This window comes from Triticum aestivum, chromosome 4A (assembly GCF_018294505.1).
Source record: "Triticum aestivum cultivar Chinese Spring chromosome 4A, IWGSC CS RefSeq v2.1, whole genome shotgun sequence".
Classification (NCBI taxonomy): Eukaryota; Viridiplantae; Streptophyta; class Magnoliopsida; order Poales; family Poaceae; genus Triticum; species Triticum aestivum.
In genome coordinates, this window is record NC_057803.1 from 203,325,640 (window position 1) to 203,347,910 (window position 22,271).

A 22,271-nucleotide genomic window follows, 5' to 3' on the forward strand; every position below is an offset into this window, starting at 1 on the left:
CTACACTTGTGGGTTATCAAGACCTTTTTCTGGCGCCGTTACCAGGGAGCATAGCTATATTTGTTGAGTCGCTTGGGATTATTATCAAATTATCACTATGAAGAATCTGAAGGTTGCTAAGACTAAGATTTTTTCCTCCAAGGAAGGGGAGGTAAGGAATTTCTTTCTCTGCACTTGATTCACCTTATGTTATAAGTAGAATTGCAACACCACCACATGTTATTAATCCTAATATGTCGCAAGTTATTGATGATGCTACTTCTGCTATGAATGATACTCATGATGATCCTAGTACCTTGCTTGATCATAATGTGCTACTAGGTGAATTTCTTGATGAATAACTTGCTAGAACCAAAGCTTTTAAGAATGCTGAAACTGATGAAGAGCTTGAAACTGAAAATCTTGAAACACCTATTAGATCTAGTTCTCCTAGATATGAATTGCCTAAGATACCAGAAGGTTATGTTATGGATGAGGAGAAAACTAGAGACTTTCTTGTTTCCAATGATAGGGATGATCTTAAGAAATTCATACAAACTGAAAGAAAAATCCTTGAATGGTAGAATGAAATGTGATCCTAAGTTTGCTACTTCACATGTCTTTCTTGATGACAAGGATTATGAATTCTCTGTAGACCAAGAGTTAATTACTTTGGTTGAATCTGATCCTTTCCATGGTTATGAAACTGAAACTGTTGTGGCACATCTTACTAAGTTGAATGACATAGCCACCCTTTTTGCTCATGATGAGAAAATTCACTATTATTGTATTTTCAAATCATTTCCATTCTTCATTAAGGGTGATGCTAAGACTTGGTATAATACTCTTGCTCATGGTTGTGTGCTTAGTCCCCATGATATGATTTACTACTTCTCTGAAAAATATTTTCTTGCTCATTAGAAACAAGCTACCTTAGAGAAAATATTTAACTTTGTGCAAATTAAAGAAGAGAATCTCCCACAAGCTTGGGGGGAGGCTTCTCCAATTGCTTAATGTTTGCCCGATCACCCTCTTAAGAAAAATGAAAATACTTGATATCTTCTATAATGGACTAATCGATGCTTCTAAAGATTTCGTAGATAGTTGTGCTGGTTGTCTTTTGAGGGAACAACCTATTGAACGAGCGGAGAACTATTGAATAACATATTGAGAATTATGATGATTGGACTCTTCTTGAACCACCGCTTAAACCCACTCCGAAGAAGAGTGGTATCTTATATCTCAGTCCTGAACATATGCAAGAGGCAAGGAAATCAATGAAGGAAAAAGGTATTAAAACTGAGGATGTAAAACATTTACCTCCTATTGAAGAAATACATGGGCTTGAAACACCACCACATAAGGTGGTAGAGGTAAATTCCTTAATGAAATTCAATGACAATGACAATCCCATAATATGCACCCTAGTCAATTTTATGAGTTTGATAATTACATTAGAAAGCAAGATCACTTCAATGCAAATGTTATGAAACAATTGAAATACAATTCTGATATGATTGCTCGGTTGAGTGACTTTATTTAGAATTACCAATGATGTTAGAGGTGTAGGAAAACATGCGTCTATGGTTCAAACTCAACTAGACCAAGTTGCTAAATCTCAAAGAGAGTTGCTTGATGAAATGAACCAGAATACAAATGACTTTGATGTTAGAGTAGCAACTAGAGGAGGTAAAATGACTAAGGAACCACTTTACCCTGAGGGACATACTAAAAGAATTGAACAAGACTCTCAAAGACTTAACTCTAATGCACCTAGTCCTTCCAAAAAGAAAAAGAAGAAGAAAAATTGTAGGACTCTACATGCCTCTAGTGAACCTAAAATAGAAAAACCTCCTGATAATGATAACGATGTTTCTTCAGATGCTAAACCTCAATTTGGTAATGAACACTCACTTTATGATAATGAAAAGATAATGATGAGGTTCATGAAGACACTCAAACAAATAATGAAGAATCAGACGATGATGTTGAAATAGAACTAGTTGTTGATCTTGATAACCCACAACCCAAGAATAAAAGGTATGATAAAACAGACTTTGTTGCTAGAAAATATGGTAACGAAAGGGAGTCATGGGTTCAAAAACATATGCCCTTTCCACCTAAATCAACTAAGAAGAAATATGATGAAGAATTTGAATGCTTTGTTGAGATGATTAGGCCAGTCTTTTTTGCGTACCCACTTGGCTGATATCTCCTGATGCAAAGTACATGAAAGACATCATCACCTACAAGAGAAAAATACCAGAAGCTGAAATCTCCACCATGCTTGCTAATTACTCTTTTAAGGATGGAGTAGCTAAAAAACTTTGAGATCTGTGAATACCAACTATACCTTGCTCCATCAAAAGAAATTATGTGAAAACTGCTTTATGTGATTTATGAGCTAGTGTTAGTGTTATGCCTTTCTCTCTATATAAAAGACTTGATTTGAATAAACTCACACCAAATGAAATATCTTTGCAAATGGCTAACAAATCAATTGCCATACTGAGGGAGTCCTGGATTAGGAGGTCTCCAGACAGCCGGACTATATCCTTCGGCCGGACTGTTAGACTATGAAGATACAAGATTGAAGACTTCGTCTCGTGTCCGGATAGGACTCTACTTGGCATGGAAGGCAAGCTAGGCAACACGGATATGGATATCTCCTCCTTTGTAACCGACCTTGTGTAACCCTAACCCTCTCAGGTGTCTATATAAACCGGAGGGTTTTAGTCCGTAGGACAACAGACAATCATACCATAGGCTAGCTTATAGTGTTTAGCCTCTCTGATCTCGTGGTAGATCTACTCTTGTACTACCCATATCATCAATATTAATCAAGCAGGACGTAGGGTTTTACCTCCATCAAGAGGGCCTGAACCTGGGTAAAACATTGTGTCCCCTGCCTCCTATTACCATCCGGCCTAGACGCATAGTTTGGGACCCCCTACCCGAGATCCGCCGGTTTTGACACCGACATTGGTGCTTTCATTGAGAATTCCTCTGTGTCGTCACCTTTAGGCCCGATGGATCCTCCGATGATCAACAATGATGTGGTCCAGGGTGAGACCTTTCTCCCCGGACAGATCTTCGTGTTCGGCGGCTTTGCACTGCGGGCTAATTCGCTTGGCCATCTGGAGCAGATTGAAAGCTACGCCCCTGGCCATCAGGTCAGATTTGGAAGTTTGAACTACACGGCCGACACCCGCAGAGACTTGATCTTCGATGTATTCGAGGCACAGCCGGGCGTGCTGCATTGTCACGATGGGTATGACCTTGCCCTGCCGGTGAACAGTACCCCAGAGGCCGCGCCCGCATCAGCTCCGACACTTAGCTCGGAGCCAACTGCGTCAATCGAGGATGGGTGGCTAGACACCGCCTCAGGAGCTGCAGTCTCAACGGCGATCAAGCCAAACACCAGCCTAATCCTCTACGAAGCCCATGACCCCAAGGTGCCGGACACTTTTCCGGACTCCGAACCATCCGTGGCCCTGCCAATCGAATCCGATTGGGTGCCGATCATGGAATTCACCGCCGCAGATATCTTTCAGCACTCGCCCTTCGGCGACATTCTGAATTCACTAAAATCTCTCTCTTTGTCAGGAGAGCCCTGGCCGGACTATGGCCAACAGGATTGGGATGCGGACGACGAAGAAATTCGACGCCCACCCACCACCCACTTCGTAGCCACTGTCGATGATTTAACCGACATGCTCGACTTTGACTCCGAAGACATCGACGGTATGGACGACGATGTAGGAGACGAACATGAACCAGCGCCTATAGGGCACTGGAAAGCCACCTCGTCATATGACATATACATGGTGGATACACCCAAAGAAGGAAATGGCGACGAGATAATGGAGGATGACCCCTCTAAGAAGCAACCCAAGCGCCGACGTCAGCGGCGCCGCTCTAAGTCCCGCCAAAGCAAAAGTGGTCATACCGGCAGAGGAGATAATAACACTCTGGATAGTGCCGAAGACAACGACAATCCCCTCCAGCAAGATTTAGAGCAGGAGGATGGAGGAGCCAGCCCTCCTGAGAGAGCGGCAGACAGAGAGGAGGAGGATGACAATTACATGCCCCCCTCCGAAGATGAGGCAAGCCTCGGCGACGATGAATTCACCGCACCAGAGGATCCCGTCGAACAAGAGCGCTTCAAGCGCCAGCTTATGGCCACGGCAAATAGCCTGAAGAAAAAGCAGCAGCAGCTTCAAGCTGATCAAGATCTGCTAGCAGACAGATGGACTGAAGTCCTCGCGGCCGAGGAATATAAACTCGAGCGCCCCTCTAAGAATTACCCAAAGTGCAGGTTACTACCCCAACTGGAGGAAGAAGCATATGATACGGCTGATCGGCCACCTCGTGGCCGCGATAGAGAGGCATTCCAGCCAAAAACTCAGCCTCCACCCCGATGCCATTCAAATAAAAAGGCATGGGGAGATACGCCAGACCTGCGAGACATATTGGAGGACAAAGCAAAGCATGCAAGATCGATCTACGGATCACGAGGGCGCACAACTCTGCGAGACGATAAACGTCACGCCGGATATAGTAAAAGAAAATCCGGTCGGGCCGAACACAGCGGGCAAGACCCATTCGAGCTGCGTCGTGATATAGCCCAATACAGAGGCGCCGCACACCCCTTATGCTTCACAGACGAAGTAATGGATCATCAATTCCCAGAAGGTTTCAAACTTGTAAATATTGAATCATACGACGGCACAACAGATCCCACATTATGGATCAAGGATTTCCTCCTCCACATCCACATGGCCCACGGTGATGACTTACATGCCATCAAATATCTCCCACTAAAGCTCAAAGGACCAGTGCGGCATTGGCTTAACAGCTTGCCAGCGGACTCCATGAACTGTTGGGAAGATCTGGAAGCTGCATTCCTCGACATCTTTTAGGGCACTTATGTGCGACCACCAGATGCCGATGACTTGAGCCACATAATTCAGCAGCCAGAAGAGTCGGCCAGGCAATTCGGGACTCGGTTCCTTACAAAGAAAAATCAAATCGTCGACTGTCCAGATGCAGAGGCCTTAGCGGCTTTCAAACACAACATCCGAGACGAGTGGCTAGCCCGGCACCTTGGTCAAGAAAAGCCGAAAACTATGGCAGCTCTCACGACGCTCATGACCCGCTTTTGTGCGGGAGAAGACAGCTGGCTGGCTCGCAGTAATAACATATCAAAGCACCATGGTACCTCCGATACCAAGGATGGAAATAGCAGGTCACATCGCAAAAAACATAAGCGCCGCATTAACAGCGAAAATAACAAAGATACGACAGTCAATGCCGGATTCAAAGGCTCGAAACCCGGTCAGCGGAGAAAGCCATTCAAACAAAGTACGCCGGGTCCGTCCAGCTTGGACCGTATACTCGATCGCTCATGTCAAATACACGGCACCCCAGACAATCCAGCCAATCGCACCAACAGGGATTGTTGGGTGTTCAAGCAGGCCGGCAAGTTAATTGCCGAAAACAAGGACAAGGGGCCGCATAGCGATGACGAGGAGGAGCCCCGGCAGCCGCACACCGGAGGACAGAAGAGGTTTCCCCCGCAAGTGCGGACGGTGAACATGATATACGCAACCCACATCCCCAAGAGGGAGCGGAAGCGTGCGCTCAGGGAAGTATATGCGTTGGAGCCAGTCGCTCCAAAGTTCAACCCATGGTCCTCCTGTCCGATCACCTTCGATCGCAGGGACCACCCCACTAGTATCCATCATGACAGATTCGCCGCACTGGTCCTAGACCCAATCATTGACGGATTTCACCTCACTCGAGTCCTTATGGATGGCGGCAGCAGCCTGAACCTGCTTTATCAGGACACAGTGCGCAAAATGGGTATAGACCCCTCAAGGATCAAACCCACAAAAATGACCTTTAAAGGCGTCATTCCAGGTGTAGAGGACCATTGCACAGGCTCAGTTACACTGGAAGTGGTCTTTGGATCCCCGGATAACTTCTGAAGCAAAGAGTTAATCTTCAATATAGTCCCGTTCTGCGGTGGTTATCATGCACTGCTCGGGCGAACCGCATTTGCGAGATTCAATGCGGTACTGCATTATGTATACCTCAAGCTGAAGATGCCAGGACCTCGCGGGGTTATTACAGTCAATGGAAACACAGAGCGCTCTCTCCGAACAGAGGAGCACACTGCGGCCCTCGCAGTAGAAGCGCAAAACAGCCTCTCAAGGCAATCCACCAGTTCAGCATTTCAATACCCGGACACCTTCAAGCGCGCTCGGAGCAATCGGCAAATAGACCGCCTGGCGCGATCTGAGCTCGCGTAGCAATACGGCGGACACCCCCCAATCCCAGCCCAAAGGCGAAACTCGTGCCGCGTGTACATAATTACGCATTAAAAATACCATGGGCACAAGTGGGGAGGGGGGCACAACTGCGGCACGCCCCAAGACGCGGATTAAACCGCACTAGGGGCTTCCTGTTTGGTTATTTTTCTTTTTTTCAGGACATTAATCTCTGGAAACACTGTCCGGCAGCACTATTGCCGAACACATGATGCAGCAACTAAGGAGGCACACAGCTACGTCATACCACGGAATTTCCAGGTGGATTACAGTAACGAGCGAAATATTCGATTTAATATCATTCCTCAGCTTGCCCTTGGAAGGGACATAGTCCTACTCTTTGCTTATCGCACTATCTGTATCACTCTACTTTAAAGCAATTTTTTGAATAAACAATGCATGACATTATGACTATTATTGCATTCTTGTTTTATATATATATATATATATATATATATATATATGTGTGTGTGTGTGTGTGTGCGTGTGTTCATTAATGACGCCTTGCAACCGTACACTTTGGTACGACCAAGACACCAGGGGCTTACGTACCCCACAATGCGGTGTGAAAAGTCCGAACACTTTCACAAGTGCGGAGCCCCGAACTTATAGCATTATATGCATCAGCTCCGAATCATGTCTTTGGTAAAATGTTGGGTTTGTCCGGCCCCTATGTTTTGGTACCTTACGTTCCGCTCTATCAGCTAAGGTAGCGCTAGGAGAACTACTGCGATTGTGCCCCAGTTCTGCTGGGTTCAGCACCTCAGTAGAGAAAGCTAAAACTGACTGTCATGATAAGGCGAGAGACTGCTCGCTGTTCGGCGAGGTTTTTCAAGTCCCTAAAGACTTATGCCGCTTAGAGCGAGGGGTCGGCCCTGTCCGGCTTAAAGGCGTGTATCGCGCCCCAAATTCGGCCTTCCGAATACCAGGGGCTTCACCGAAATTTAAAATTATAGAATTCTATGGCTAAGTGAGGGTGATAAAGCATTATTAGTCTGGTTGCCTTGTTCGATGTGCTGAGCACCTCCCTCGAAGGACCCAAACATGGGAACAAGAGTGCTCAGGTTTATCCTGAACACCCCAGCACTTGTGGCATGGGGGCAGAAGCCGAGGAATAGCCATCTCTTAGATTGGATAAACAGCCAAATAGAAGGTAATATTTTAAATTCAAACAAGCGTTGCATAGCGCATATGAAACAAGTTTTCATAAATACAGGATAAAACGAGCAAGTCTCACTCAAATATTACATCTTTTGAACACTCGTCCGCTATGAGACGGGCACCCGGCAGAACACCCTCGTAGTACATCTCGGGGTGGCAGTGCTCCTTGCCCTCTGGTGGCCCCTCCTTGATCAGCTTCACAGCGTCTAGCTTGACCCACTGCAATTTCACACGGGCGAAAGCCCGGTGTGCACCTTCAGTGCAGACAGATCGCTTGACGACCTCCAGCCGTGGGCAGGCATCCACAAGCCGCCTTACCAGGCCGAAGAAGCTGTTCGGAAGGGCGTCGCCAGGCCATAGTCGAACTACAAAGCCCTTCATGGTCTGATCGGCGGCCTTATGTAGCTCGACCATCTGCTTCAGCTGGTCGCTCATTGGCACCGGGTATCCGGCCTAAGCATACTGAGACCAGAACAGCTTCTCCATTGAGCTTCCATCCTCGGCCTCGTAAAATTGTGCGGCATCGGACACACTGCGGGGCAAATATGCGAATGCTCCTGGAGAGCTTCGGATTCGGGTAAGTAATCGGTAATTTTCTTTTACATGCTTGCTTTGCATATAGAAAGCCTTACCCGGCGCTATATTCTTCATTGCGTCGATCTCCTGGAGGGCCTTTTGGGCTTCGGCCTTGGCACCTTTTGCGCTCTCGAGGGCCGCGACAAGCTCAGACTCCCGCGTCTTTGAGTCAAGCTCCAACACCTCGTGCTTCGCCACGAGAGCCTGGAGCTCTTTCTGCACCTCGCCCACCCGAGCCTCATGCTTCTCTCGCTCGGTGCGCTCCATGGCCGTGTTATCGTCGGCCTTGGTTAGCGCTTGCTTCAGGGTCGCCACCGCGGTCGTGGCCCCTGGCGAATATACGATGATCCTGTCATTTTGCAATCGCGTCTTCTTTTATATATACATATCTATAGATAGTGTATTACTTACCCTAGTTCTCCTCGAGCTGACTCTTGACAAGGCCGAGCTCTTTCCTGGACCCCTCGAGGTCCTGCTTCAGTATGGCGACCTCCGCAGTCAGTGCGGCGGACGCCAGCAGCGAAGCCTGCATATGCATTTTGACATACTCATATTAGACTCCTGCGATATTATTTGATCCTCTGTTCGGCTTTTCCTTGTGAACACCAAACAAAGCATCAGGGGCTACTGTCTATGCGGTAATATTTCTACTACATTTTAAAACACTTACCTCAAAGCCTGTTAGAAGGCTGGCACAGGCTTCAGTCAACGCGCTCTTGGCGGACTGAACCTTCTGGACCACCGCACTCATAATAGTACGGTGCCCCTCGTTGATGGAAGCGCTCAGAAGATTGTCCGGTGCCTCTGGATGGATAGAGGTCAACGGCAAAGGTGTCTTGTCCCTCTTAGAAGGAGGCCGCCTGCCCGAGCCCGGAACCACTAGAGGTTCTGACGCGGTGTTCGGCTGAGGACCGAACTCGGAGCTCTCAAGGGCCCCGTCCCCTCGGCTCCCGGAGTCCGGAAGGACGCCTTGAGGCGCCTCCAGGACTGTCTCCCCTCGATCCAGTGCCTCTTGAGATAGCACCTCGGTGTCGTCTGCGGGATGAGGGGAGGTGGCGGTCGGGACCGGATCGCTATCCATGTCCGACGAGCACAGGGAGCCGTCCGATGATACATCGATACTAGCTCGTGGAATCCTGCATAATTATGTTCAGCGTTACGGAAAGCAGTGGGATAAAGGAATGCTATGAGTTACTCTGGTATTCGAATACTTACGATCTCCCCAGGGGCTTGGCCCTGGGCAACCACTCATCTCCGTCTTCATCGACGGCGGTGGAGCTGTCCGGAAGGAGAGTCCTTGCCTTCTTGGACCCTTCGGCCCCCACAGTCGGGGCGGCCTTCCTTTTCTTGTCTCCCCCGCCTGGAGAGGGAGCATCTTCTTCTTCCTCCTTGTCTTCTAGGGAGGAGTGTGCCGCGGAGTTATCGGACAATGAGTCCGATAACACCTGGCGTCGGGAACTCTTTCGGGTTCCCTTGGCCTTCTTGGTCTTCTCCGGCACCTTGTAAGGAGCCGGAGTTAGTATCTCCGTCACGAGAGCGCCCGCAGTATCGCCGAACAGTTAATCTGCTCCGATGTCTCCACCCAGTCCTGTCAAAGGCATGGATATTAGACCCCACGCATGATTAAGCTAGGGGAAATAAATGTCCTATGAGACGTATTTGTAACGCCCTCGATGCGGCTATATCTCCTACGTGTCGAAGCACGACTTAGAGGCATAACCGCATTGAAAGAAATGTCGCAAGTAAGCTAATCTTCACAACATCCCATGTAAATAGATAATAAAGGGAAAGGTACATAATTGGCTTACACTCGCCACGTCAAACAAAGTACATAAATAGCATTACATCATCCAATCACTCGTGGTCCGACTACGGCACCAACATAAAAGATCAACCCAACATGCGACACGGTCCCGATCGCCCCAACTAGGCACCACTACTGATCGTCAGGGAAACACACATAGTAACGGCGTGAGTCTTCGTCGAACTCCCACTTGAGCTCAAGCGCGTCATATGGAACGGAATCATCAGGCCCTGCATCTAGTTTGGAAGAAATCTGTGAGCCACGGGGACTCAGCAATCTCGCACCCTTGCGATCAAGACTATTTAAGCTTATAGGTAAGGCAAGGTAATATGAGGAGCTGCAGCAAGCGACTAGCATATATGGTGGCTAACCTGTTCGCAAAAGAGACCGAGAAGTGAAGGCAAAGAGCGAACGAAGAACTAGAGAACCAACTACGGCAAACATTACTCCAACACCGTGTTCACTTCCAGGACTCCGCCGAGAAGAGACCATCACGGTAACACACACAGTTGATTCATTTTAATTAAGTTGAGGTTCAAGTTATCTACAACCGGACATTAACAAATTCCCATCTGCCCATAACCGCGGGCACGACTTTCGAAAGTTCAAATCCCTGCAGGGGAGTCCCAACTTAGCCCATGACAAGCTCTCATGGTCAACGAAGGATATACCTTCTCCCAAGACATTCAGATCAGACTCGGTATCCTGGTTCTACAAGACACTTCAACAAGTTAAAACAAATCCAGCAACACCACCCGAATGTGCCGACAAATCCCGATAGGAGCTGCACATATCTCGTTCTCAGGGCACACTCAGATTGTCCAAGGTACGGGTAGGCCAGCCCAAAGTTGCCCCTGGTGGCCACCGACAGCTGACAGGTTGGACCAACACTCAGAGGAGCACTGGCCCGGGGGGGTTTAAATAAGATGACCCTCGGGCTCCGGAAACCCAAGGGAAAAAGAGGCTAGGTGGCAAATGGTAAAACCAAAGTTGGGCATTGTTGGAAGACTTTTATTCAAGGCGAACTGTCAAGGGGTTCCCATTATTACCCAACCGCGTAAGGAACGCAAAATCCGGGACGATAACACCGATATGACGGAAACTAGGGCGGCAAGAGTGGAACAAAACACTAGGAAAAAGGCCGAGCCTTCCACACTTTACCAAGTATATAGATGCATTAAGATAACAAGATAATATAATGATATCCCAACAAGAAAATAATGTTCCAACAAGGAACAGTCTCCAATCTTCACCTGCAACTAGCAACGCTATAAGAGGGGCTGAGCAAAGCGGTAACATAGCCAATCAATGGTTTGCTAGGACATGGTGGGTTAGAGGTTTGACATGGAAATTTGGGAGGCATGATAAGCAAGTGGTAGGCATCGTAGCATAGGCATAGCAAAAGAGCGAGCATCTAGCAAAGCAAAGATAGAAGTGATTTCGAGGGTATGATCATCTTGCCTGCAAAGTTGTTAGAGTTGACTGGATCCTCGAAAGCAAACTCAACGGGCTCCTCATTAGCGAACTCGTCTCCCGGCTCTACCCAAACAAGACAAACAAGCAAAAGGAACACAATCAACCACGTGCAAAGCTCAAACAACATGATGCAAACATGGTATGCTATGTGGGATGCGATATGCGATGCATATGCAAGATTTGACAAGGAAGGAATAAACCTGGCCTCAACTTGGAATGGTGAGGTGATTTCGGTTGAAATCGATATAAAGAACATCGGAATCGGAGACAGGGTTTGGAAATGGCAAGCAAAACAAATATGGCACCGGTCTGCGATAAACAGCAAGTAGCCATCTAAATGCAACAAGATAATTATGCTACATCACTCAAACATGGCAACAAAATACATGGCAGGGATCCATTCATAATGCTTGACAAAAGATGAACACTGAGCTACGGCCAATTCATCCATTAACAGGTTCAAACAAGCATGGCAAAAATGCAATTGATAAACAGGTTTTAGACTTAGTGAAATTAACACTAGTCTGGAATTTCAGATCAGGTAGCACACTTTGGAGCATGAAAACCATATTCTACAGGAACTTAACATGGCAAAGCAAGGCATGGCATGGAGCTACTCAAAGAGCTTAACAAAAGTCCCTTAGTGACCTTGAGCCAAAAGGGATCAGAAAAACAATTGCAAGCATGTGAACATGGCAAAAACATAATCAGATCTCAGACTTGGTGAAAAACTGGAGCATGCAAATCTGTTAAGGAGTAGGCATGTTTACGAGCTCGATGCACTCGCTACAGAGCAAGGCATGACAATATAATCACACACCCATCAAGAATACACATTATATAAGCTAGACATGGCAAGAACAACAACATAGCATGCACAGATCAACTACAACATCCTCGACAAAATCGCTAACAAGTAGACAATCTGCCAGGAATTACGAAATAGCAAAAGTAGACCTCGATTGACTCAATCTAGGGTGATCCATAATTGCAAACAAAGACATGTATGGATAGAGCACTACAAGATTAACAAATCATCCTTACTGATCATCCTCAAAAGAGGCACTGATCACTAGTTAACAACATGAACATATGGCATATTGATAAAAACAGATCAAGGACTTAGTGATATTTCTAAGTGCCTGAAATATGCATTAACGAATAGCACCTCTGGATAGATGGCAAAGCATATAACAAAACTCATGTAGAGCTCAGGAGCATATCATGCACACAATAATCATGGCAAAAATGACAAATAGCTATTTGGTGCAGCAGATCTGATAATTAACTCAAATAGCTCTCTTCCAACAGCATTTCGGGCATCAAGATGAGCTCAAATGAAAATGACGCAGTGAGATGAAATGATGTACTCTCTGAGGCGAACATTTTGATATGCTATATGCGCAAAACGGAGCTATGGATGCAAAGATATAGCATGATGAAAAGTGCAAATAATTAGGGTTCCAGGAGAAAGTCAACCGTCGTCCCAATCCAGATCTAGCGCGGATTTCGAGGAATGCCGGGGTACTGTAGCTGGAGGTCGCCGGAGATGGCCGGAGTCGTCGGGGGCGGCCGGATCCGTGGGAGTGGGAGGCGAAGGCGAGGTCGGTCAGCATCGGGGCGCTCGCCGGCGTCGAGGAACCGCGACGGAGGTCGCTAGGGCCGGCCGGGCGGTGAGCTCGCCGGCGTGGAGGAGAGGCGGCGGGGCTGGCCGGCTCGGTCGCCGGAGCGGAAGAAGGCGGCGGCGGGGCGAAGGTGCGGGGCGGCGGCGCGGGGGCGGCGAAGTGGGCACCGCGGGCTGACATGGCGTGCCCTTATTGGGCGAGAGCGGCGGCAGCGAGATGTTCGGACGAAACGGACATTGTCCGGGTGCGGAGAGAGGGGATTTTTAGGGTTTCGGGGAGAGGAACCGTGAATTTGGGAGGACGTATTTACAGGCATAGAGGGAGCTAGGAGAGTCCAAATGAGGTGCGGTTTTCGGCCACGCGATCGTGATCGAACGTTCTAGATGACGGAGAGGGTTTTGGTGTGTTTTGGGCCAAATTGGTGGGGTGTTGGGCTGCAACACACACGAGGCCTTCTCGGTCCCTCGGTTAACCGTTGGAGCATTAAACGAAGTCCAAATGGTACGAAACTTGACAGGCGGTCTACCGGTGGTAAACCAAGGCCGCTTGGCAAGTCTCGGTCCAATCCGGAAATGTTTAACCCCCACACACAAAAGGAAGGTAGAAAGGACAACCGGAGGAGATAGGAGCGCTGGAATGCAAAACGAACAACGGGGAAAATGCTCGGATGCATGAGACGAACACGTATGCAAATGCAATGCACATGATGACATGATATGAGATGCATGACAACGGCAACAACACACAGAGACAAAAACTCGAACGCGAGGAATAAAATAACTTAGCGTTGGAAACAACAAGAGTTGGAGTACATATAAGGTAAATTACATCCGGGGTGTTACAACACTCCACCACTACGAAAGGTTCTCGTCCCGAGACCTAGGACTAGAAGAACGCCGGGTACTTAGAACGGAGGTGATCCTCGCGTTCCTAGGTGGCTTCACGGTCGGAATGGTGTGACCACTTGACTTTGAGGAATTTGATTGACTTATTGCGAGTCGTGTGCTCAGTCTCTTCAAGAATAGCAACGAGGTGCTCACGATAAGAGAGATCTTCTTGGAGATCAATGTCTTTGAAGTTGACGGTGTGGTCAGGAGTCTTGAAGCACTTGCAGAGCTGAGAGACATGGAACACGTCGTGCACATTTGCAAAGTTTGAAGGAAGCTCGAGTTGATAGGAGAGATCGCCTCTCTTGTTGACGATCTTGAAAGGACCCACGTATCTAGGGGCAAGCTTACCTTTGATATAGAAGCGACGAGTACCTTTCATTGGAGAGACACGGAGGTAAACATGATCTACGATCTCGAAAGCCAAATCACGGTGCTTACTATCATAGTAGCTCTTCTGGCGCGATTGCGCTGCTCTGAGGTTATCTCGAATGACTTTGCACATTTCCTCTGCCTCTGTGATTAAGTCATTTCCCAGAAGTTGACGTTCACCGATTTCTGACCAGTTGAGAGGAGTACGACACTTCCTGCCATACAGAATTTCGAATGGGGCCTTGCCCGAACTTGCTTGAAAACTGTTGTTATAGGATAATTTGGCGTATGGAAGACAATCTTCCCACTTCATGATGAAGGATATCACACAAGCCCTAAGCATATCTTCAAGAATCTGATTGACATGCTCGACTTGACCGCTAGTTTGAGGAATTTAAAGCTGTGCTGAAGCGGATGTTGGTGCCCATGGCCTTCTGAAAAGACTCCCAAAACTTGGAGGTAAAGATGCTGCCACGGTCTGAAGAGATCACCTGTGGAATACCGTGCAGAGAGATAATCCGAGAGGTATATAGCTCCGCCAATTGAGCTGTAGTGATAGACTCTTTGATAGGCAGAAAGTGAGCCACTTTAGTGAGTTTGTCGATGACAACGAATATAGCATCATTGCCACGCTTGGACTTTGGAAACCCAGTCACGAAGTCCATCTCAATGTGGTCAAACTTCCATTCTAGAATGGCAAGAGGTTGGAGGAGACCAGCTGGCCTTTGGTGTTCTGCCTTCACTCTTCTGCAGACATCACACTCATTCACGAACTGAGCATTCTCGCGCTTCATTCGAGTCCACAAATAAGCCTGCTTGAGGTCCTGATACATCTTCGTACTCCCAGGGTGGATGGGGAGGAGTGAATTGTGAGCCTCATTCATGATCACTCTACGAAGATCACCTTTTGGCACAACAATACGCTCCTCGAAGAAGAGAGTATCCTTGTCACCAAGGCGGTAGCACTTGTACTTGGGTTGACTCTTGGCAATCCCAATCTTCACCTTCTTCACCATAGCATCAAGAAGTTGAGCCTCACGAATCTGGTCTTCCAAAGGTAGGAGAGACTTGAAGGTTGGAGTGGAAACCTTGAGGAACAACTCACAGATTGATTTTGCAGAAAGCTTCACAGAGCTCGGGTTTGTAAGGCTTGAGAATCATACTGTTGTAGTACGCCTTCCTTCTCAAAGCATCAGCAATCACATTGGCCTTGCCTGGAGTATACTCGATACTCGGATTATACTCTTGAATCATTTCGACCCAATGAGTCTGCCTGAGGTTGAGATTAGGTTGAGTGAAGATGTACTTGAGACTCTTGTGGTCAGTGAAGATGTCCACTTTTCTTCCCAATAAGAGATGTCTCCAATTCAAAAGAGAATGCACAACTGCCGCCAACTCGAGGTCATGAGTGGGGTAGTTCTTCTCGTTGGGCTTCAACTGGCGAGAGGTATAAGCCACAACTTTCTTCTCTTGCACCAACACTGCACCAAGACCTTGAAGAGAGGCATCGCAGAAGACCTCGAACGGTTTGGATTCATCAGGAGGAGTCAGAACTGGAGCAGTGATCGATTTCTCTTTCAAAGTGTTGAAAGCGATGTCACATTCCGGAGACCAAACGTACTTGACGTGCTTCTGGAGAAGGTTTGAAAGAGGCTTCGCGATCTTTGAAAAGTTCTCAACAAACCTTCGACAGTAGCTTGCGAGACCGAGGAAGCTACGGAGTTGCTTAACGTTCTGAGGTGGTTCCCAATTCACAATTGCAGACACCTTCTCAGGATTCACTGCTTTGTCCTTGGCAGAGATGATATGCCCAAGATATAGAACCTCATCGAGCCAAAACTCGCACTTCGAGAACTTGGCATAGAACTGATGTTCCCTGAGCTTATCGAGCACCAAACGCAAGTGCTTGGCATGATCTTCCTTGTTTTTCGAAAAGACCAGAATGTCATCGAGATAGACCAAAACAAAGTCATTTGTGTAGGCGTTGAAGATGAAGTTCATCATGCGAGAGAAAGTCGGAGGAGCGTTGACAAGGCCAAAAGACATGACAGTGTATTCATATGAACCATAGCTTGTCCTGAAAGCCGTCTTGGGAATATCTTGCTCACGAATTCGAATCTGGTGATAACCCATATGGAGATCAAGCTTGGAGAATACTTGGGCACCCTTGAGTTGTTCTAACAGCTCATTGATGTTGGGAAGTGGGTAATTGTTCTTGATAGTCTTCTTGTTCTATGGACGGTAGTCAACACAAAGTCAGTCCGTTCCATCCTTCTTCTTCACAAAAAGAACTCCACAACCCCACGGAGAAGAACTAGGTCGGATGAGACCCATTCGCTCTTGAATATCGAGTTGCTTCTTTAACTCCTTCAACTCTTCAGGTCCGAGCTTGTAAGGACGCTTGCAAACCGGTTCCGTGCCAGGCTCAAGATCGATGACGAATTCAACTGGCCGGTGCGGAGGCATTCATGGAAGCTCTTCTGGAAAGACGTCTTGATATTCGCAAACGACTGGAATTTGAGAGATGGCATCGAGTTCACCCTTCTCATTGAGAGAAAACAGACAGATTGTATCATCACGAGCGGCAAAGACAATTACATCCTTAGATGAATGAGTTAATTGAATCTGCCTGGCTGCACAATCAAGCTGAGCCTTGTGCTTAGAAAGCCAATCCATTCCGAGAATAAGATCAATATCCGAGTCACCAAGAACCGTAGGAGAAGACAGAAATTTGTAGTCACCCAAAGTGATAGTAACATCCGGAACGACGGAGTTAGCTTGCATGCGCCTACCGGGAGAGACAACTGCTAACGGTCTAGGCAAAACTTGCAAAGCCAATTCATGCCTAGATGCAAACGGTCTTGAGATGAAACAATGCGATGCACCAGTGTCAAAAAGAACTTTAGCTGGAATATCATTAACAGGAAGGTTACCCATGATGACATCTGACGAGTCCTCTGCCTGAGCTGCATTCATCAAGTTAACCTTGGCGTGCTTGGGGTTATGCTTGACCACAACTATACTTGCCGATCTCACAGGGAGGAGGAGGGAGACGCCTCTGATTGAAACATTTGTTGGCATAGTGACCCTTCTGTTGGCAGTTGTTGCACATGAACTCTGAAAGCGGATGGTGATACGGAGCACTCGATCTTGAAGCTTGAGACGAAGTCTTGTTCTGAAAGCTAGGGTTGGGTGGGTCGGAAGATCCACTGCCACCTTTGCTCTTCTGATACGTCTGCCGGAACGAAGGAGGAGGAAGCCAATACTTCTGCTGCTTGGCCACTTCAGTAGAGGAAGAAGGAGTAGCATCTCTGACTCGCTTCTTGGAAGCATCACACTTCAGTTGAGCAGCCTCTTGCTTCAATGCCATGTTGTAGAACTCATCATACCTCAAGGGCTCAAATAGAACAAGAGCTAGCTGGATTTCTTCTCTGAGACCACCCCTAAACTGGTATATCATGCTCTTCTCGTCAGGGACGTCCTGCTTAGCAAAGCGGGCGAGCTTCTGAAACAACTTGTTGTAGTCATAGACAGACAAAGATCCTTGCTTCAGGTTGCGGAATTCCTCACGCTTGCTTTCAACCACGCTCTGAGGGATATGATGAGCTTTGAAGTCTTGACGGAATTCATCCCAGGTAATCACACGGCCTCCTCTGGAATCTTTGTACTGCTGGAACCATTCTACAGCTTGGTCTTTGAGTTGGAAGGAAGCAAACTTGACAAAGTCCTCAGGCCTGACGTTACTACACTCGAAATTCTTGCATAGGTCCACAAGCCAATCGTCGACATCAGTTGCCTCAACACAATGGCTGAAGGTCTTTGGCTAGTTAGCAAGGAACTGGTTGAGTGAAGCAAAGTGATTATGATTGTTGCCTTGGTTGCCTTGGTTGCCTTGGTTCGCTTGGTTGCGCTCTTGAAGAATTTGCATGATCAACTACGTGTTTGCATTGGTAGCAGCCATCACAGCTTGCCATGCCTCCGGAGGAGGAGGTGGTGGTGGCGGATCAGGATTCGGAGTCATGTGCATTGGAGGAGCCATCCTGAAGAGGTTGACATCCATTAGCACCTTGACAGATAAAATTGAAGCTGAATCAAGCGAGTTGAAATTGCAACATATAGTCTTCACATCCGAACAAAATGAATGAATGCATTCCAATTGAAATGGTCACATATCCATAAATTGAGAAGCCACTTAGAATTTAGGTAGAGGAATAAAATCAACAAGGTACGGAGCAAGAACGAATACTCGGTAAGGAACACCCAATCTCAAACCAAATATCCGTGGAAGAAGAACTAGAGCTACAAGAATTCCCACCTATGAAACTCCTGAACCTTTCCGGTTATGCAATCAGGTGTTGGGGATACAGGGGAAGCATAATATCTCACCCAAATCTAGCAATTCCTACATCCAGCTGTATCCATCCTTCAACACATAACCGAGAAAAACTTCGGAAATCATCTACCTCAACCTTCGAAAAGCATCCGTTATACAAGTTATGGCAATACTCCCGAACTCGTGCCCCAGTACTAGGTGGCGTCGAGGTTATCTCACCAACAACTGCATAAAAGAGATTTTCGATGTCGGCGAACTAAACTCAGGTATTCCAGAACTGCAACGATAAAATTGTGACGACAACACCTCAGAGCTCAACTCCCCGGGACACTGCCACAACCCCTAAATGACAGGAGGCACCAAGAACAATGTTCTCGTCACAAATCGATCGAAACGATTCCAAGATACCCGCGTGATCCTAAAAAAAAATTTAGTGAAATTTGAGAAGAGAAAAGTCAAAATTCTACGTCAGGATGCCTTACCAGAGCGATGAAGGGGCTGAGGAGTAAAAAGAATTCCTAAACTCTCCGATATATAATTCCTAAATGACTCAAAACATTTTTCTAGACTCAACTCGTCCGCTAATTCGATCAAGCAGTGGGGGCTCCTAAGGTCGGGGAAGGCTCTGATTACCAACTTGTAACGCCCTCGATGCGGCTATATCTCCTACGTGTCGAAGCACGACTTAGAGGCATAACCGCATTGAAAGCAATGTCGCAAGTAAGGTAATCTTCACAACATCCCATGTAAATAGATAATAAAGGGAAAGGTACATAGTTGGCTTACACTCGCCACGTCAAACAAAGTACATAAATAGCATTACATCATCCAATCACTCATGGTCCGACTACGGTACCAACATAAAAGATCAACCCAACATGCGACACGGTCCCAATCGCCCCAACTAGGCACCACTACTGATCATCAGGGAAAGACACATAGTAACGACGTGAGTCTTCATCGAACTCCCACTTGAGCTCAAGCGCGTCATCTGGAATGGAATCATCAGGCCCTGCATCTGGTTTGGAAGTAATCTGTGAGCCACGGGGACTCAGCAATCTCGCACCCTCGCGGTCAAGACTATTTAAGCTTATAGGTAAGGCAAGGTAATATGAGGAGCTGCAGCAAGCGACTAGCATATATGGTGGCTAACCTGTTCGCAAAAGAGAGCGAGAAGAGAAGGCAAAGCATGAAAGAAGAACTAGAGAACCAACTACGGCAAACATTAGTCCAACACCATGTTCACTTCCCGGACTCCGCCGAGAAGAGACCATGTTCATTTTAATTAAGTTAAGGTTCAATTTATCTACAACCGGACATTAACAAATTCCCATCTGCCCATAACCGCGGGCATGGCTTTCGAAAGTTCAAATCCCTGCAGGGGAGTCCCAACTTAGCCCATGACAAGCTCTCACGGTCAACGAAGGATATACCTTCTCCCAAGACATTCCGGTCAGACTCGGTATCCCGGTTCTACAAGACACTTCGACAAGTTAAAACAAATCCAGCAACACCGCCCGAATGTGCCAACAAATCTCGATAGGAGCTGCACATATCTCGTTCTCAGGGCACACTCAGATTGTCCAAGGTACGGGTAGGCCAGCCCAGAGTTGCCCTTGGTGGCCACCGGCAGCTGACTGGTTGGACCAACACTCAAAGGAGCACTGGCCCGGGGGGGTTTAAATAAGATGACCCTCGGGCTCCGGAAACCCAAGGGAAAAAGAGGCTAGGTGGCAAATGGTAAAACCAAAGTTGGGCATTGCTGGAAGACTTTTATTCAAGGCGAACTATCAAGGGGTTCCCATTATTACCCAACCGCGTAAGGAACGCAAAATCCGGGACCATAACACCGATATGACGGAAACTAGGGCGGCAAGAGTGGAACAAAACACTAGGCAAAAGGCCGAGCCTTCCACACTTTACCAAGTATATAGATGCATTAAGATAACAAGATAATATAATGATATCCCAACAAGAAAATAATGTTCCAATAAGGAACGGTCTCCAATCTTCACCTGCAACTAGCAACGCTATAAGAGGGGCTGAGCAAAGCAGTAACATAGCCAATCAACGGTTTGCTGGGACATGGTGGGTTAGAGGTTTGACATGGAAATTTGGGAGGCATGATAAGCAAGTGGTAGGCATCGTAGCATAGGCATAGCAAAAGAGCGAGCATCTAGCAAAGCAAAGATAGAAGTGATTTCGAGGGTATGATCATCTTGCCTGCCAAGTTGTCAGAGTTGACTGGATCACGAAAGCAAACTCAACGGGCTCCTCGTTAGCGAACTCGTCTCCTGGCTCTACCCAAACAAGACAAACAAGAAAAAGGAACACAATCAACCATGTGCAAAGCTCAAACAACATGATGCAAACATGGTATGCTATGCGGGATGCGATATGCGATGCATATGCAAGATTTGATAAGGAAAGAATGAACCTGGCCTCAACTTGGAATGGTGAGGTGATTTCGGTTGAAATCGATATAAAGAACACCGGAATCGGAGACAGGGTTTGGAAATGGCAAGCAAAACAAATATGGCACCGGTCTGCGATAAACAACAAGTAGCCATCTAAATGCAACAAGATAATTATGCTACAGCACTCAAACATGGCAACAAAAGAGATGGCAGGTATCCATTCATAATGCTTGACAAAAGATGAAGACTGAGCTAAGGCCAATTCATCCATTAACAGGTACAAACAAGAATGGCAAAAATGCAATTGATAAACAGGTTTCAGACTTAGTGAAATTAACACTAGTCCGGATTTTCAGATCAGGTAGCACACTTTGGAGCATGAAAAACCATATTCTACAGGAACTTAACATGGCAAAGCAAGGCATGGCATGGAGCTACTCAAAGAGCTTAACAAAAGTCACTTAGTGACCTTGAGCCAAAAGGGATCAGAAAATGCAATTGCAAGCATGTGAACATGGCAAAAACATAATCAGATCTCAGACTTGGTGAAAAACTGGAGCATGCAAATCTGTTAACGAGTAGGCATGTTTACGAGCTCGATGCACTCTCTAAAGAGCAAGGCATGACAATATAAGCACACACCCATCAAGAATACACATTATATAAGCTAGACATGGCAAGAACAACAACATAGCATGCACAGATCAACTACAACATCCTCGGCAAAATCGCTAACAAGTAGACAATCTGCCAGGAATTACAAAATAGCACAAGTAGACCTCGATCGACTCAAGCTTGGGTGCTCCATAATTGCAAACAAAGACACGGATGGATAGAGCACTACAAGATTAACAAATCATCCTTAATGATCATCCTCAAAAGAGGCACGGATAACTAGGAAACAATATGAACATATGGCATATTGATAAAAACAGATCAAGGACTTAATGATATTTCTAAGTCCCTGAAATCAGCATTAACGAATGCACCACTTTGCAAGCTTGTGGTAGTCACCACACACATCACAAAAATACATGGATAGCACCTCTAGAAAGATGGCAAAGCATATAACAAAACTCATGTAGAGCTCAGGAGGATATCATGCACGCAATAATCATGGTAAAAATGACAAATAGCTATTTGGTGCAGCAGATCTGTGGGAGATGGCCGGAGTCGTCGGGGGCGGCCGGATCCGTGGGAGTCGGAGGCGAATGCAAGGCCGGTCGGCACCGGGGCGCTCACCGGCATCGAGGAACCGCGGAGGGGCGGCGGAGGTCGCCGGGGCCGGCCGGGCGGCGAGCTCGCCGGC